The sequence below is a fragment of the Lissotriton helveticus genome, chromosome 11 (assembly GCF_964261635.1).
Source record: "Lissotriton helveticus chromosome 11, aLisHel1.1, whole genome shotgun sequence".
Lineage (NCBI taxonomy): Eukaryota > Metazoa > Chordata > Amphibia > Caudata > Salamandridae > Lissotriton > Lissotriton helveticus.
In genome coordinates this window covers 583,849,878-583,862,911 of record NC_136072.1, presented here as the reverse complement: position 1 = coordinate 583,862,911, position 13,034 = coordinate 583,849,878, and positions in this window count along the sequence as shown.

The following is a 13,034-nucleotide window of genomic DNA, read 5'->3' as shown; positions in this document are numbered from 1 at the left end:
GAGCTGTTCAAGCTAAGTGGAGACGTTTTGAGGTTCACAGGGGTTTGCTGTTAGGATATTAGGGGGCTAGTTGTGGTAGAGTGCACAGAGCTATGATGTTTTTTTTAAATTAGGATGTATGTTTTTTTAAATTAGGATGCACGTTTACGTTAGGGGGTAGATTTGTGGAACACATGGAATGGTTTGGTCGGGGTGAGTGAGGTGGGAGTCACAGTACGAGGCATTGAATCGGGATATTGGCACTTTTTGATCAATTAGTTGGTAACAAAGAAACATGGGAAATTACTGGAGGCGATTATTTCAGATTATGTGGGACGGCAATGCAATGTGACTGACATATACTTTTACAACTTGTAGATACTCCTGATGAACGTTCTTTAACCGAAATGCATTGAGTAGGATGTGAATTGAATGTGATGGAGGAAATTCGGAACATGTTCATGCATAGGCCTGGATGAGCAATACATAGAACAAGCTACATGCTAAAAGTTTATCAACGAATTTAACAGTTTTGACGTGATGGAAAAAACAAGAGAAACTATGATGAAAAATGAAGAAAATAAAATGGATTAAAACTGATTACTTAGGTGGAGGTGAATTATTTTGAGATACCAATGTGTATACAGCTGTGCAACCTATCTTGACCTGCGAATCTGCGGGCCACCATACTTGATTAAATCACAGCCCACCCTGCACTAGGAGGTGAAGCCAGGGCCTTACTACAGCTGATGTGTTTTTTATTATGCCAAAGATAGCAATGACATTACTCAATGCCACACTGCACACTCAAATCAAGGAGAGGGCAGAAAATAGTTCCCCTCCCGCTCTTCCTCTTGAGCCGCAACAGTGTAATCACAGAACGAAAGGTGTTGGAGCGCTTTGTTAGTGTTTATAGCTCAAACCATATGTAACTCTCACTTCACTCTTTATGTCTGTGTACTTTACAATGCTTACACTTCTTCTACACTGCACTATTCATCACTACTTTGAAGACATCGCAGGCCGGTCTCTTCCCTGATATTTACTATCTAACAAGCGGTCGAGAAGACCCTTTATTGCAATGCAATAGGTCTCACATTTTCGAGAGTTTAAGCGTTTAGTATAGTAAATGAAAATTGGATGTATGACGATACATTGCGCACCTTTTCATTGCGTGCGTTTACCATGCGTCTTTTACCCCACATAGTAATTTACCTCGTCAATTGTTACATCAAGAGCTGTAGCAACGCCAATGTGTTGCTTTCTATTGGGCAGAACATCACATCGCAGACTCTGAATTCGCACGCCGTAACAACGTGTTAATACAAATGGGGCTGGCGACTCCCATTACCAGGAGTGTGCTGGATTACTAGGACACTTGCAACTGGCCATTACGATCAGATCACTCTCAAATGTATTAGGGAATTAAGGGTCACTACGTTATTCAGTCCTGCTTAAGGCTAAATAAACGACGTACAATTTTTCAAGGGCATGGTGCTTTGGAAGCCAAAGTAGCAGAAATGTAGAATATTTAAGACTATGCAACGGTGTAGAACATCGTATAGTTTAGATTCTGCGGAAACAGCAAGAAACCACACATTAAGCAGTTTTAGTTCAGTAGTAGGACCAATGAATTGCAGCTTTTGGGGTAGCCAGATAATTTTATGCCAGCAGGAGATCATAGTTCAGCCTTGCACAATCATTTAATAAATCGTTTTTTGTTTTTTTTCTAAAATAATTACTTTGTTTTAATTAATACATTTAGGTGTTCAGCCTTGCACAATCATTTAATAAATCGTTTTTTAATCATTTCTTTGTTTTAATTAATACATTTAGGCTAAATATTTTTATGACAGGGAAACCCCCGTAAACTTTGTGTACTGCAGAAATGGATTGCCCTGGAAATCCTAAATGTGACTCCAGAATTTTGAGAGCTAGCGATGAGCAGAGCAGAGCAGAGCAGAGAGCGACCAGGGGTTCCGAGCACACAGCACATTAGGCACATGATCTTTGAAACTAATGGACAGCTGTCCTAGGCGTGGCAGCCGGCGTGGGAGTAACAGACGATGCAAGATCATGAAAACAAGTACAAGAGCCTCCGACATCCTAGATCGAAGGAAACGTGACCTCTTAATTAACTGATTTACTACTGGTCCGTAGAGTTATGCAGAAAGTCCTGATTAGGTCTGATCACACAATAGAAATGTGTGTTGTGTTGCCTTTGAGACGTCTGCATAATTGACCTATAATTTTAGCAACCCTAGGGAAGTTGGTCTCAGCAAGAGCGTTTAAGCCACAGGAGAAATTAGGAAATATCAGTATGACCAAATTGCACCACCTAGCTTATTAACCCCTTCCATGCTCAGTTGCGCCGCTCGCATGCTCATGACGAGCTCAGCTCGTCATGTAATGCGGCTTTTGAAAAAAAGCCGCACAGCGCAAAAATGACCGCAGCACGCATGCGGTTAAGCTTCATATGGATGTGAATACTCCAGGACTCTTCCACTGAGTGGCAAAAGCAGCAAAATAGAAGGAAAATAATCAATTCATTAAAATACATTGTGTTTATATGATAGCGTAGAAAGTGAAATATTGGTTCTTAATTAATGCTCCTTCCGTCCTTCCAAGTAAGTCAGATACACCATCCATCCTCCCATCCATCCACCCATCCATCATGCATCCACCACCACCCATCCATCCACCCATCCATCCATCATGCATCCATCCACCCATCCATTCACCCACCCATCCATCCATCCATCCACCCACCCATAATGCACCCACCACCCATCCATCATGCATCCATGCCCCAGCCACCCATCCATCATGCAGCCACCCATCCATCCACCAATCCACCCAGCCACTCATCCATCCACCCATCTATCCATCCTTCCATCCACCCATTCATCCACCCATCCATCATGCACCCACCACCAATCCACCCATCCATCATGCACCCACCACCCAGCCACCCATCCACCCAGCCACCCATCCATCCACCCTGCATCCATCCACCCATCCACCTACCCACCCATCATGCACCCAGACACCCATCCATCCATCCATCCACCCATCTATCCACCCATTCATCATGCATCCACCACCCACCCACTCATCCATCCACCCATCCATCCATCCATTCATCCATTCATCCACCCATCCATCATGCACCATCCACCCACCCATCCATCCATCCACAAATCCACCCACCCATCCATCATGCACCCACCACCCATCCACCCATCTGTCATGCATCAATCACCCATGCACCGATCCATCCATCCATCCACCCATCCATCCATCCACCCATCGATCCACAATTTTCGCACATCCCTAAGATAATGCTACACTTTGTGTAAAAAGTTGTAATTCCAGTGAAGGTGAGGCAACGTGGTTCCGATTCCGGAAAGAGTGGTAGCAGACGACAGCAGGAGCTGTCTGGGGTCAGCCTCCTTGCCAACCCAGTAGTGTCGTAGCGTCCCTAACCCCTCCCAAATCTGGAGACTTCAGGGACCTTAAGGGGCCGCAGTGAGGCGATTGGCACAGAGGAGTGTTCTCTTAGGGCTGCCCAGCTCAGCTGGTCGGGGCCAGGCTCAGGTCTCAGCTCTATACACAGGCCACAGGTTTAGGGATCTGGTCCCTGGGTTTTACCCACCTATATTCGAACACAATAAAAAGTGATGAGATTCATAAAATGACATGCAAAGAAAATTGCTAATTACCCCAATAGCTAATTACCATAGTTGCAAACAATGAATATGCATAATCAATGTATATAAGACCCACTGTGAGTACTTATTAAGCTTGGTAAAGAAAACGGCAACAAAATTACCATAATAGCTAATTACCATAGAGTACATTATACAATATATTAACCAGATTCACCCTTATGCCTCCATATGCCTAATTGCTTCTCATCTTGTTTATAAACGCACTGCCAGTGGGTTTTCATTTTTCGTTATTTTTACATCATTGTTTAACAAAAATCGGTTAACTTGGTTACATTTTCTGCAATGTCTTCAGCAACCGTGCCCGCGTTGTCATCGCTAGCGAAGTAAATGTCGCTGCGCCGTTGTAGCATGCGTTATGAACGCATGCGTTGTAAAGCCGGCCACGATGTGAAAGTCGCGTTGCGATTGCACCGTGTGGAAACAACTTCGTTGTAACGGGTGTTTCCCATGAAAATTCCTTTTATTTATGTTTTAAATCCCAAAACATAAATAAAAGGCATTGTCACTTACAATGCCAATAACTCAAACTCACGTGAGTGTGAGACTTATTGCATTGCAAATGCTTGTTTAATACAGACGTTTAGTTTTACATAATCTCTTCTTGGTTATATATAAGTTAAGAAAAATGCTTTGAAAACTATTTTATTGTAACTTTTCAACTTCCTACACAGCAGACACACTGCTCTACAACATAGCTTAAAAACATTAGCAAAGCCAATAGCTGTAGTTAAACACTTATAAGGTCACAAAGGCAACATCTATTAGCTATGCCAATGCTTGTTTGTGCTTTTGGTTTGTGTTTAGCTTATAAATGGATACAAAGAACACCGAAAATAACAAACAGCGATGGGCTGGAAACCATAAACAGAAAAGTGTAACAAGACCAGTACTTGGGCAGTGCACTTTGGGAGTAACCAAAAGAGAACAAGCATTGGCATAGCCAATAGGCCTCGCCTTTGGGACCTTATAAGTGTTTAGCCATGCAACAGTTGATTTTGTTGCACCAAGGATATTGTGCTGCAAAACTAAATACTTATAAGGTCCCACAAGCGGGACCTATTGGCTATGCCAATGCTTGTTTAGCTCATTGTGTCACTGCTGGTGCGACGAGTGCAGAGATCTCTTTTGCCATTCACAGAGTAACAGTTCCGATATCGCACGGATCGACTCAAACTTTCATCGAACAGAGTTCAATACGGGAAATGACGAATTGAATAAGAAATGGACACGTGTACTTAGAAATGCTAGAGGCGAAAACCTTTGGACAAAAAAAATTACAGAAACTGTAGTATGCGCAGGGAAATAAGTGTAGTACTGTATACGAAAACAAGGAGTGACACTGTGAGGGAGAAACTGGCCCGGGCCTTCATTGTTTTCTGTGCATTGACTAAAAAATATGCTGTACACTCTCTACGGTCCTAAGGTGTTAAAACTTGATCCCCTTTAGTTTCTGCTTTTTTTTTAACTGTCCAGGGTACCTCTAAACCAAATAAAGGGGATCGCAGGATCTGAAGAATCACCGAGACAGTTAGGACTAGAAAGAGAGAAACGCCTCATCAAAAGGAACTCGCTCATCAGTAAGGAAATACAGGACCACCGACTCCAGCGGACTGCCATGACCCGGACCTGCATTATGCCTGTGACTTTAAAAATCCTTAGGACTTTTTTTCAAAGACGACATTGATTGATATTCCAAGCATTTCACCTGCCCTGAGGAAGCCCCAGGCCGGATGGCCATGTAAAGGGGTGAAACATGTGTTGGCTGTTTTCTTTCACTCACTCTTAAAGTTAGAGTGACAGTACTATTATAAACACCTTACAAAAAACCAGTGCGTGATTGGAACTTCTTCCAGAAAAAACAGATGAAACTAATCTTGCCCAGACAAACCTGTTGAACCCAATGAGATGAGGCATCCACCCAAGACTGAGTCTATTGACGTGCGCCACACCGCGCGGAGGGCTGCTCTTCAGTCAAGGCCAAATGTGCACATGACCCCACTACTTGTAAATAAAAACGAGGCCACAACATCGCTCCTTATTCATGCGTTCCGCATAACTTCCGTTTCTTGGACTTTGCTTGTGTGTGCTAAGGGAGAGGGAAGGGGTGGAGCCTGGAGGTACACTTGTTATTTACAAGTAGTGGGGTGATTTGCACATTAGGCCTTGACTGAAGAGCAGCCGATTGTGGCGGGAGGGAAATGTAACCCGAGAGCTCTCCGGCTTAGAAACTGTCTGTCTCTCTAAGAGAATGGAGGAAACTATCCGCAAAGAGCCGACAGTCACTCGAGAAGTAATTCAATAAAAGTGCTGCAGCAATTGAATCCAGGTCACCTCAGTGAGATTAGTTTCATATGAGGAGCCAGCTGGAGAGCGGGGGAGGGGCTGAGTTACAAAGGGCTTCCAGACAAGCAGCACATTTATAAGCAATTGGAAGCTTATCAAATTTACATCAAAATCCGTAGCAGTCTTGCCAAAACCAGTGAAACGTGCGTCAGAATGGAAACATCGCTCCACTTACTTAAAATAATATACCATCCCACTTTAAAGGCAAAACCCAGCAAGAACAATATCCCTACATTAAAAGGACAACCTCTTTTAAGCGCCACCATTCTTCTCACAGTAAGGCTGAACAAGCGCAGCCGTGAAAGTGAAAGCGACCGCGCAGTGTTAATTAGTAACATGATCCACAACAACAAGGGAGGAATGCAGCTGCCGCCCTGCGCGCGGCTGATCGCTCCCGAGACCCAGTCGCCATGGGAGTGAACGTTTAGAGAAAAGGTGGGACATGCACCCATCTTTGGCCAATTGCTTGCTTTCATTATTGAAAGCCACACGCAAAGGCCAATGTGTACGTTGCCAGACCGACATAGAGAAGTCTTGGGAAGTTTGGAGTGCTCACAGGAAGCCTCCCATAGAGCAGCGCATACGCACTGCACTAGGCTCGACCTAAAAAGGAGGGACAAAGCGGGAGGATTAACCACTAGCAAGCAAGCATTTTTAAAGGCAATCAAAGCAACCAATTAAAAGTGATGGGCGGGCTGTGAGCCGACAGATTAGATACAGCATGTCTTGAAGAGACAGCACATGCCCTGCCTAGTCAATGTAAACATGTAGTTCATTAATATTACCATTGTGTGCCTCAGAAGAATTCCTTGCAAGCAAATATCCGAAATCCTATATTTTAATTATTCTTACATGTTCTAGTTCAAAACTTAATCTGGTGAATAATTTGGCGCATAAACAGTTGATGACAACATGGTCATGTTGACGCATTTATAAGGAAGGCAGCCGGTACGTGGTTCATAAAATGGTGACTGTATAAAGTGCACGCTGCATTACCTTCATTATTCAATCATCCCATCCCATTTACAGGAGTTGCACATACTTTGCAACAAAAAACAGTTATATGGAAAACCCTTCTGGTAAGGGTGCTTGCCAAGCATTCTGTTAAGCTCTTTGAGGGTGACTTGAACACAGCATGACTCTAAAAAGTGGGCTTTCCTGAAAGTGGTGTATGGAAAAGTCCATGTGTTCAAGTAATATTCTAGGCTTCACAGATGTTAATGTTTTGCAGACATTTACGAATTTGGCCATGTCAGTGAAAGAATATGTAAGTAAGCCTTGTTTGTGTCAACCTCTTTCTGATTGTTCTGTGGTTGTAATTATCCTATAGTTAGATCATTTTTTGTAAACTGTCTCGAGTAAACAATAAGTTCTCTGTCTGAATCTAATTGAAACATGCGTACTTCTTCTAATTCTTTATATATACAGCATCCTTTTTAAAGTACTAAACACTTCCTTTTGTGGTGTATTGTTTTTAAAGGATTGTAATGGCAAGATCGTGCATGATTTTATCTAGATTCTTTTTATTTGACCGCACACATAGGAAAGTGAAAGGCAAAACTGACTTTTTTATTTGCACCCAGGATTCCAGGATTTGCTATGCATTTGTGTAGCAAAACGTGGCTCCAATGGTAGCAGCAATCAACGTTCACACTCAAAATACCTTTCGCGCTACAAAGTTGAAAGAATCGCCCAGCCAAATGTGATATGGAGTTAAACACCTGATAGTATATGCAAAGGGTCGGGTGCGTTATGCAGAGAGTACAGTGGAGGCAGCTCCAGGATTTCACACAAAGCCCGAGTTATTAAATTAGCTCCCATTGATTTAGTGTAAAGTTCTAGGCCCTGAATGAATAAAAAGGGCGCAAACAACGCACAAGTGGACTATCAGGTTGTTTTTCCATGCATAATGTATTGGCTTCTGTGAAATTACACGTTGGTAGGTTTTCTTTGCGGGGAAGTTTATGCTGGAGGGTGTGCCTCAATTATAATTATCACTCAAGATACGGCTTGCTCGCCTTTGTGCTGTGATGCTTTCACACAATGCTAACACAGATTTGTTAGCGCGAGTGTGGCCAGTGACATCATAAATGTTCAACATATGGTACTTACAGTGTTGTGCTATTTTTTGCTATCTGTGCAACAGTGCGGTGAACTATTCTTGGTAAATCTTTGCATAGGTCTACAATGGTGAGGTAAAACTACAAAGTTTGCTTGACTTTTTCATGGTAGCTATATTCTAGCGGTCAAGACATGAGCTCTGGAAGGCACTGGTACTGTTAAGGATGTTACTGCATACATTATAACACAGGTTTTTTACAAACACCACTGGTCCATGTACAGTCAGAAGTATTTTTAAAACAATACTTTTATTCATGTTTATTATACATACAGATGAACAGACGAGTTGGCAAAACAGTGCTTTGTGAAAATCAGAGCACTGCAGCCCCCAAGTTAGTGTCAATTGACACCAATCAGTTTGGTATAGAGTACTAAAGATGGCGGTTGCAGTTTAACCCTCTGTATACTGGGCGGTTAGAAAGATAACTCAGCTGGCACTGGCTGTTGGAATTTTACAGTGTGAACAGGAGTGGACACTCACTGATAACCAAGAAACTCCAAATAGAGATTCAAGTAAAATAAAATCGACGTCAAACCAACTAGGTATTGTTTATGACATGTAAAAGGCTTGTAATGTAAATAAGTTATTTTATTCACCACGTTGGACTGTTGATATTCTATAAATCTTAGGAAAAGATGCTGTGTCGTGTTAAAGCAGTTACCTGTACAAACTAGTTACCTAGGTACACCAGATGTGTAATATATACTGTAACCCATTCTATACTGCTGGAGATGGGAGGTAACAATACCTTGTCATGGTGACTTATTTTAATATTTGCAGACAGCTGCAGCTCACATGGCTAGGTGCGACATGTCCAAGAAGGTAATACACTTTACACCTACCTGGTGAGAAGTCAATTGTTGGGTTGGAGATACTCTAGGTCAGTGTTTCTCAAACTGCGGTCCACGACCCACTGGTGGGACGCAAGCTGAGTTTTGGTGAGTCGGGAAAGTCCAAGCAATAAATAAAGATGCCCTTAAATTCTGTGTTTATCTTGTCACATTTGCTTTCTGCAACAGCAGAGGTTAAATGTCAGGCTATGTCTTCTGACACGGTGCTGCTTATTCTGTTAACCTGGGATTTGTGTTTACTTTTCTTTCTCTGGCTGCAAAGTGAGAGGACTTTTCAAGGCGAGTTATGTGACAATCTTAGGACGTCATATTTTTGCAACACATAACAAAATGTAAATACTTGTAAATGAAATGCATGTATTCAGCAGTTAGGAACGCATAACATGAAGTACATTTTGTGTAATTCTGAAGTGCGATGGAAGAAGAGATTTTAATGAGATCAAAAAAATAAAGCCACTTTAATTGGCGATGTGCAAATGATAAATATTCACAGAAATCCCATTTCCACACATTATCATTTGAGTGCTGTATGCTACCCTGCTACTCTTGCCCCCCCCTTTCCCAATCACTCTCTTATTTTGATTCTATCCCAAATGTATGATCTTACTCACTATTTCTATTGAACATGCACTGATGTAAAGCGCTCTGAAACCCTTGGGTCTTGCCACTGCTATATAAAACTCCTTAAATAAATACATAGTTTTGTTAGAACAACTGTATGTCTGTGCAAAGTTTGTGCCATTCAAATGGAAAGTGTGCTGTCTGTAAATGATTATGTGCTCCCACACAATTCTTTAGTTAAATTTAAAATTCACCCCTTCTCATGTCCATTAAAGGTAGGTGGGTCGCGAACGATTGTCATTCTAAAAACTGTGTTGTGATACTAAAAAGTTTGGAGACCAGTGCTCTAGGTACAATGAGTTGTTTTCGATGTAGAGTTCATGAAATACGCCCTAAGCCTTAGGAAGGGCAGATGTGTCCCAGGGTTGGGCAGACGGGTGTGTTACTACCTCCCAAAGTAAAAGTGGGGATTTGGGAAGTGAACAAAGCAGGTGCATCAGTACCTGTTCAATTTGCAAAACACATATTTGTGGGCTATGTGGAACCAAGCTTTATTTCTTCTGTAGGAAGGAAGGATGACATGTAGTATTTGCTTTTATCTGATTGGCTGACGGAGTGTCTATTGGAGTGTATGAATGTGTGGACTTTTCCAGTAATTGTTTGTGAGGCAGAGCTCATCTGTAATAACAATGTAATGGCAATTGTGTCCATTGCATGTAGGGACACCCTACTGCCCCTCTGCCCTCCCCAGCTTGACAGGCGTCAGGGATCTGACACCTGGAAGAAAGGCTCTTGTTAGCCAAGGACTTAAACCTGAAAATATGGACTTTGAAACAACACAGGACTGGATAACTGGGTACTAGACCTTATAGACCTACCGAAGGGGATGCTCTCCTTTTTAAGCAGTCCATCCACGTGTCTGTGAAGGGAACCGAGAAGTAGGGATCAGAGATGAGTTGCTGACCCGTCAATTCCTTGCCTACGCACGCAGTGGTGAGGCACAACTAAGGGCTACCAGTGTTTGGGGAGCGTTATGGAGCACTGGTGGAAGATATTTTGTCAGGGGGGTAGTCATAGCCTCCAGATGTTGTCACAGGTCTTACAGTCTTTCCATAGGAATTACCAGTGGAACTGAGACAGACACAGAGGGGGTTGACTGCACACCTGCTTGCAGAGATATATATCCTGCTCTATTACTGAGGTACCCTACAGAGTAAGCATTGGACATTTCTTGCTGTACCTGGAGCTATGGTATCAGGAAGGATGAGGTGCCCCTACCCATAATGGATTAATGAGAAGAGACGTTATCTCATAAGTCTGTGTATGCACCTAGAGCAGAGAGATTAAGGAACATGGTATTCATGTGTACCTAGAATTAGTGTGTGTATATGGCTTTCCAGAGGGCCTTTGGTGCTCGCTGCACAATCTGCCTTGCTGCAGCAGAACTTATAAACAAACTGCTTCCAGGGTACTGCACACCAGGGGAAAGTAAGTGAACCAAAAAGTTTAATTGATTTCTACTTGTTGAAAATTGTAATGTACAATACGGAGAACAATTCTAAAAGCTTTGCATGGTTGGCATTTATTATTAAGCAACTGTTTTATATAAATATGTGGAAAGCCCGAAACGCATTGGCTTGGTTTACTTTTGGTGTGAAGCAGAAGGCTGAAACTGCTGTAGTCCTCAAATAAAAGGACAAAAGCACTCCGTTTGAGGCGTCTTCATTTGGGAGTAAACTTTGTTGAATATTTAGTGGCCTGCTCTGACCGTGAAGACGCCCTGCTGCTTATCTAGCGGGTCTTCAGCACCAAGGAAACTAAGGCGCTGAATGAACAGAGTGTTAGATTTGATGACAGTGTATGGGCAGGGTTTCATGCCTGTCTGTCCTCAACCACCCACTGGGGTTTTGAATCATGCACTACGAAGGGGTACGGCAGCACCCACTGTGGATTAATAAGGAGTGTGAACTGCAACAACCAGGATGCCATTTGGCACACGCCCACTGGGGCAGGACAATTTATATGACTGCAGGTGTGCTCACATTTTTGTTGCCGTCTTTCCCTGTGTGATTGCCAGTGAACAAGGGCTGTGGAAAGAATGAAAAAAAAAGAATATAACACTGGATGGCTTGACTTTCCTTTCACTTGCAACACTGCGCTGGAAATTAAAACCACAAACTCCTCTGAAGTTTAGGCGAAAGTTCTTTTAATCCACAACGTTAAGAGTCATAACGCATTTCGGCTGATCCAACGGCCCTGATATATATAGGGGTTGAAAGATATAACTTTTGGACAGTTCATTTTTATTAAGCGTGGGATATCTGGGGACAATCTTCCTTTGCACCCGAATTCGGGAAGCGTATGATTGACTGCATTTTCCTTACTGGTTTACACATTCTTTGGGACACTTCACCTTACATTTGAATTGCCCTGACGAAGTTCCGCCCAGGAACGAAACGCGTTGGCTGTGCAACTTGTTTGGCGTAATTGCTACAATAAAGAATTTGATATTTGGACTAAAGAAGACTTCGTGTTTATATTCGAATGAGTGCGCCTTCCACCTTTTGAAAAAACCTGATATATATATATATATTCTGTAGCCAGACAAGTGTCAACAGCCAAGAGGAGTACTACCCCCAGCCAGTAGTGCACCAGGAGGTCCCTATGCAGAGTGGGTGATAAAGGGAATGGGGCCTCCCGAATAGGTCTTAGCAGTCCCACAGTGAGGGACTTACTTATCACAACAATAGGGGATCTTGGCCCGCAATACCCTCAGCAGCCAAGGGAGTTCATCCCCCAACCAGTAGTACACCAGGAGGCCCCTGTGCAGAGTGGATGAGACAGGGTGCGGGCCTCTAATGCCGTCCCAGCAATATAGATGTGGGGGACTTATTGCAAGAATAGGGGTTCTTCACCCTCTGCAACCAAGGGGCGCTCATCCCCCAACTAGTAGTACGCCAGGAGGTCCCTGTGCAGAGTGATTGAGAAAGGGGGCGGGCCTCTGACAACATTTCAGCAATCTGGCTGTGGGGTACTTAGTTAACGCAACAATAGGGGTTCTTGGCCCCCAACGACCCTCAGTAGTCAAAGGGCATTCATCCCCAACGAATAGTATGCCAGGAGGCCCCTGTACAGAGTGGTTGAAAAAGGAGGCGGGACTCCGATGCCATCTCAGAAATCCGACTGTTGGGGACTTACTTTTTGCAACAATAGAGGTTTTTGGCTCCCAACGACCCTCAGCATCCAAGGGGAGTTCATCCCCCAACCAGTAGTATGCCTCTGACAGCATCTCAGCAATCCGGCTGTGGGGGATTTAGTTATCGCAGCAATAGGGGTTCTTAGCCCCCAACAACCCTAAGCAGCCAAGGGGAGTTTATCTCCAACCAGTAATACACCATGACACCCCTGTGCAGAGTGGTTGAGAAAGGGGGCGGGCCACTGAAGACG